Source organism: Myotis myotis, unplaced genomic scaffold (genome assembly GCF_014108235.1).
Source record: "Myotis myotis isolate mMyoMyo1 unplaced genomic scaffold, mMyoMyo1.p scaffold_m19_p_4, whole genome shotgun sequence".
NCBI classification, from domain to species: domain Eukaryota; kingdom Metazoa; phylum Chordata; class Mammalia; order Chiroptera; family Vespertilionidae; genus Myotis; species Myotis myotis.
In genome coordinates, this window is record NW_023416346.1 from 37500651 (window position 1) to 37507187 (window position 6537).

Sequence of the window (6537 nt, forward strand, 5' to 3'; positions counted from 1 at the left end):
AGATCAAGGTGTGAGCTGATTTGGTTCCTGGTGAGAGCCCTCTTCCTGGTTTTTAGATGGCCACCTTCTTATTGTGTGCTCATATGTCAGAGAGAGAGCTTTTCCCTTCTCCCCCTCCCCCTCCCCCTCCCCCTCCCCCTCCCCCTCCCCCCCCCCCTCCCCCTCCCCCTCCCCCTCCTCCTCCTCCTCCTCCTCCTCCTCCTCCTCCTCCTCCTCCTCCTCCTCCTCTCCTTCTTCTTCTTCTTCTTCTTCTTCTTCTTCTTCTTCTTCTTCTTCTTCTTCTTCTTCTTCTTTCTTCTGTTATTCTTTATTTTTTTCTTATGCTTTCATATATCTTCTTATAAGAGCTCTAATTCCATTAATGAGAGCTTCATGACCTAATTACCTCCCAAAATCTCCACCTCCTAATGTAATCACAATGGGGATTGGGGCTTCAATTCTGAGGCAACAAAAACATTCAGTACCATAGCAACTACTCACAACTCACATGGCCCCACCTAACCAAAGAGGCCAGGAAGTGAAATGCTATCATGTGCCCAAAGAGAACCAGAAAAATTTGGTTAATAGCACTAATATCTACAACAGTGGTTTACAACTGTATATATTAGAGAGTGGGCAATTGAGGCATGTGTAGATATTTATCAGTATTATTATACCCAGTCTTAGAAAAATTCAATATGAAAAATGCAAATTTTAAACCAGATCAAGTATGGATTACTTATTTACATTGCATGATTCACCTAATGTACAAAAGGATCTAGCTTAGAATCTCTTTAATCCATCTAAATTTTTATTTACAGCTCATTTAATAAAGATTTCTGCAACCATTGTGTTGAAACTTAGGTTAACTCATCATACGTCTTTGAACTTTGACTATATTTTGCCTGTGTTTCTAGGACACAAGATATAAATTAATTCACAGGTACTCTGGGGTGAGTTTTAAAGGGTTTTCGGTTAGTCAAACTCAAGGAGAAGACTAAACACAGTGAAATAAAAACTGTGCCATTAATTATGCAGAATAAGAAAGTCACAAGGGTAGGATAAGAATAATTTCTTCCCCCAGATGTAAAGCACCCATTTTTCTTTTTATAACTGGCTGATGGAATTTTCCAATGAGACTCAGTAGTTGACATGTTTACACATTAAAATTAATAACAAAGACCTGGGAAGACTTTACTCCCAATATTAGCAAGTGGCAATGCCTTCATTCAAGAGGACAGCCCACACCTCTATAAAACAAGGGTAAGGCCACATTCTAGTCTGGTTTTCTTTGCCAATAAGTCTCAAAATCATCAGCAATCAATGCTTAGTGAAACTCTGCTACTTTTCACAAGGGGAGCTACACAAAACATTCAATCTCCCTGTCCACAAACTTTCAATCAGTCTCTGAGGCTGCTGCTTATCAAGTGTTAAGGATGGGACCAGCAAAGTTGGAGACCTTAAAACGTAGTAGAAAACTTCACACCAGCACACATGGAATTGACCTTCCACTTGAGAGAGACAGGCATGATATTAAGAAAAAAGTGTAATTATAAGTATGAAGAAAAAAAAAAAAACACCAACAGCCTTCAACTACACAGGCAATACTACTAACTCACCAGAAACATGAGCACTATCACAACCAGCCTCTGAATTTGACTTGTTGGTCCTAAGTGTATCTGGAAGATTGCACTGTATGCCTGTGGCAAATCAAACAAGATTGGTGAGGTTCCTTCCCAGGAAAAACTTGCAAATTTATTGGAGGCTGAAGCACCAGAAGAATTCTGACACCAGGAGATACAGAATCTCTGACATTCATTCATTCATTTACTTAGTCATTCATTCACAAATGTTTATGAGTACCCATTGATTCTAAGCTGCATGCTGGAGAGCGGACAAGACAGACATGGTCCATGCCTTTATGGTGTTTACATCCTAATGAAGGAGACAACTAACCTGTGAATTATGATGCCATAAGGGTACCACGATGACAGGAGAATACAGAGAGCTGTGGGAGGACAAAGGTGGGGCTGTCAGCATAATTTAGGTGACTTGGGGAGAAATTCTGGTGACATTTAAGCTGAAACACAAGGATGAATAGGAGTTTTCCAGATGAGAGTGCTCCAGGCAGAGTGAATAGTATCTGTAAAAGTACAGAGATAAAAGACTCAATTCAAAAACTTCAAAAAGGACTGTATAGCACAGTGATGGCGAACCTATGACACACATGTCAGAGGTGACACGCAAACTCACTTTTTTGGTTGATTTTTCTTTGTTAAATGGCACTTAAATATATAAAATAAATATGAAAAATATTAATCTTTGTTTTACTATGGTTGCAAATATCAAAAAATTTCTATATGTGACACGGCACCAGAGTTAAGTTAGGGTTTTTCAAAATGCTGACACACCGAGCTCAAAAGATTCGCCATCACTGGTATAGCAAGATCTTAGAGTACAATAAAGGCATGGGAGACTGATGGGACATAAAGCTAGAGAAATAATCAAGGAACATGTAGTTATTGGAGACCCTTGCAAACCATGGAATCAGAATTTGGACTTTATCCTGATGGTTTTAGGAGTTTTAAGTAGGTGAGTGGCGTGAACAGGTTTGTATTTTAGAGAGATGGGTCTGGCTGTATAGAGAAGGAACTATAGGAGGGCAAAAGTAAAAGAAAGGATCCCAGCTAGAGGGCAGCAGTGTTTGGTAGCCCAGGAAAGAGATAGACGATGGTGGCCTGGGAGAGGATATTAGATGTTATAGTAGAGACTGAGAAAAGATTATGAATTTGGGAGGTTTTTTTTGGTTTTTTGTTTTGTTTTGTTTTGTTTTGTTTTGAAAGGAGAGGTGTTTTGAAAGTAGACTTGACAGGATTTGAACGTCAGTTAGATAAGAGAAAGAGAGGTAATGGATGACAGGTCTCTGGCTTGAGCAATGAGTGGTGCCATTTACTGAGCTAGGGAGGAACAGGGGAGTTAAAAGTGGCAGAAGATAGAGATCCTGGCGTTATTACCATACGTGATGTTTGGAACCATAGTCATAGATAAAACCACCTAGACTTACTACACAAAGTGTGGTCTAGGGGCCAGCAGCATGGTCATCACCTGGGAGGTTGTTAGAAGTGCAGAATCTCCAGTCCCACCCCAGATCTACTGAATGCAAATCTGCATTTTAACAAGCTCCTCAGGGATTCCTATGCACATCAATGTCTGAGAAGCACTTCTCTAGGGGGCATATACATTTTCAACTTGGGCTTGATGTAAGAACTGCTTCTGATGCACTTTTTTCTCTCTCTCCAATGAAGTTATCCTATCTAATAATAAACAAACATGGTAACTGACCATACCTTCGCTACGCCTCCCATTGGCTAATTTGCATACTGCAGGTAGGGTTGGTCAGTGCCATCCCACCTGCCCCGCCACCATCCAAGCCTGCTATTTGCCACCCGGGGCGGTGGGGCAGGACAGCACCATCCTGCCTGCCCTGCCGCCATCCAGGCCTGCTATCTGCAACCTGGGGCGGCGGGCGTCCCTTGTGCGACCCGACCCGGGGCAGCTGGGCAGGGCAGCGTGGCTCCTCTGTCACCCCAGCTTCCTCATCACAGCTCCCTTGGGGGCCTAAGCCTTTATTTGGACATCCTCTGAGGGCTCCCTGGCTGCCAGAAGGATGTCTGAATGCAAGCTTAAGCCTGATTCCCCAGGGAGTGGGCCCAAGTCGACAGGTGGACATCCCTCAAGGGGTCCTGGACTGCAAATGGGTGCAGGCCGGACTGAGGGACCCCACCCACCCCCCCCCCCGAGTGCACAAATTTTTGTGCACTGGGCCTCTAGTTTGTAATAATCAAAAATTTGTAAGGCAAAATCAATAATGCTCATTAATGTCTGGTTCTTATTAATCATTTCCACATATGAACTTATTCATGATAAACAGTATGGAGAAAAAATTCAGAGGCCATAGAATCACACAAAATATGAGCACCTTCCTAAAAGAAAAACAAAGATGCTTTTTTGATTTAAAAAAATCAACCCCCGAGATAGATAGTGTTACATTGCACATGACCTGCCAGTTAGAGAAGTTATAGTCTTAGCAAACTGATAGATCCTTAATCTTTCACTGAACAAATCTTGTGACTCCATTTAAATGCATGTAATCAACACCCCTTTAAAATAGCCTTTTGAAGTGGCTTAGCTATAACATTTCATACACCCCATCTCCCTACAAAGATTCTAAGAGTTTCTTCCCCTCATTATTGCTGTTGTTGTCTCAGAGAACTTTAAGAGGATGTTTTACTGAGAATGATTCACCAATTTGTTTAATACCCCAAAGCATAGTTATTAGTTACAGAATTTTATTGGTACCTTCTGGAAATGAAAATGTAATAGATACTGTTTGTACTAGGGTTCCCAGAGAAACAGAACCAATAAGGTATGTGTGTGTATGGGGAGAGAGAGAGAGAGAGAGAGAAAGAGAGAGAGAGAGAGAGACTTATTTTAAGGACTTGGTTTACATAATTGTGGGGTTGACAAAGTTAAAATTTGTAGGGCCGGGTGACAGATTAGAAATTTAGAGAAGAAGCAATGTTACAGTCCTTTTTTAAATATATTTTTAATTGGTTTTTTTTTTGTTTTGTTTTTTTTGGTGTTTTTGGTTTTTTTGTTTTTTTTTTGTTTTTTGTTTTTGTTTTTTTTTTTTTGTTTTTTAGAGAAAGAGAGAAAGGGAGAGAGTAACATTGATTTGTTGTTCTACTTATTTATACATTCATTGGTTAATTATTGTATATGCCCTGACCAGGATTAAACCTGCTACCTAGGTGTATTGGGATGACACTCTAACCAACTGAGTTACCTGGCCAAGGCCGATGTTGTAGTCTTGAGCCTGAAATCTGTAGGGCAGGATAGCAGGCTGGAAACTCAGGCAGAATGTCAATCTTACAGTCTTGAGGCAGATTTTACTTCACCTTCAGAAACCTCAGTCTTTGCTCTGAAGGTCTTCAACTGTTTGGATGAGGCCCACTCACATCATGAAGGGTAATCTGCTTTACTTAAAGTTAACTGATTGTAAATATTCATCACATCTGAAAATGATCTTCATAGCAACATCTAGAATTCATGTTTGACCAAACAACTAGTTACCATAGTCTAACCAAGTTGACACATGAAATTAACTGACAAACTGTTTTTCATTTCAACACGTTGTGGTGATGGCCTGTGAAAACCCAAAAGGATGACGTGTTATTCTACATGTCCTTCTTTGAGGAGTGGGAGTTTTTTTCTAAAGAAAAATGGCTCCTTCCACAGCTTGTAGTCTCTGGCTAAGAAGCATATATTTTCTCTTATTTTTTAAAAAATACTTTATTGATATTTAGAGAGAGAGGAAGGGAGAGGGAGAGAGAAGGAAACATAGATTGGCTGCCTCCTGCACACTCCCTACTGGGGATAAAAATGCAATCCTTTGGTGCACAGGATGACACCCAACTAACTTAGCCACATTGGCCAAGGGCTTCAGTTACTTTTTTATGACACAATAAGTTGCAAGTCAAGGAAAGAACCTCAGGCTGCACCTCTGTGGTAGAGATTTCTAATGCTCATTAATGTCTGGTTCTCCTCTCCTTACAAGCACATAGGAAATTACACTTCTCTATCCATCATGAAGTCAGTCAGGGCCATGTGGCAAGTTTGGCCAGTGGGTTGTGGGCTGAAGTGCCATGTATCTCACTAGAATGGAGTATTTAATTGCTTGTGCAAGACCTTCACACTTTCTTTCTTCTCATGTTACATCAATCAGGTTTGAAACAACCATATGTTTAAGATGTGCAATTAAGTGGCAAAAAACCCATTAGCCTGGATGGTATAGTTATCACATGGAGGTACAATAATGCTAGAAAGTCCCTTAGAACTACATTGGCTAAAAGGGACAAATAAATCTCTGTGGCATTAAGGCACTGACATTGTAAATTATTCATTACTAGGGGCCCGGTGCATGAAATTTGTGCACTCGGGGGGGAAGGGGGGGTCCCCCAGCCTGGCCTGCACCCTCTCGCTACTGCTGCTGTGCTCACCAGCCATGAGCCCAGCTTCTGGCTGAGTAGTGCTCCCCCTGTGGGAGCACACTGACCACCAGGGGACAGCTTCTGCGTTGAGCATCTGCTCCCTGGTGGTCAGTGAGCGTCATAGCGACAGGTCATTCAGCCCATCGGTCGATTTGCATATTAGCCTTTTATTATATAGGATTATATTGTAACCTAGTATATCCTCATCTACTTGTCCCTGCAAACTTGAGGGAATAGGAGGAAGCAGGTGGCCAGCTTTACCAAAATTATCCATTCTTCTCTGCCTAAGCAGTAGCTGTCTCCCTCCCTCCCATCATCATTCTTTCTAGTGTAATTTCCATTATACACAGACACTCTCACTCCATTCCCCATCCTACATCCAATATACAAAATTCTTTGTGTTCAAATTGTTCTGAAATTCAGTATTTTAAGATGCATGCTTGAAACACCCCATACTTCTATTAGATAATAAATAAAAACTTGCTGGACAGTGAGCACTGATTTTCAA

General features: G+C 41.2%; 1 long non-coding RNA gene across 1 annotated transcript; it reads right to left on the bottom strand.

The window, feature by feature from the left end:
• Positions 1-1608: 1608 nt before the first annotated feature.
• Positions 1609-6027, bottom strand: LOC118653275. Its single transcript, XR_004966833.1, has 3 exons — positions 4826-6027; positions 1936-1987; positions 1609-1679 (listed from the first exon to the last, which is right to left on the bottom strand). It is a non-coding gene; the product is annotated as an uncharacterized LOC118653275 (long non-coding RNA).
• Positions 6028-6537: the final 510 nt, after the last annotated feature.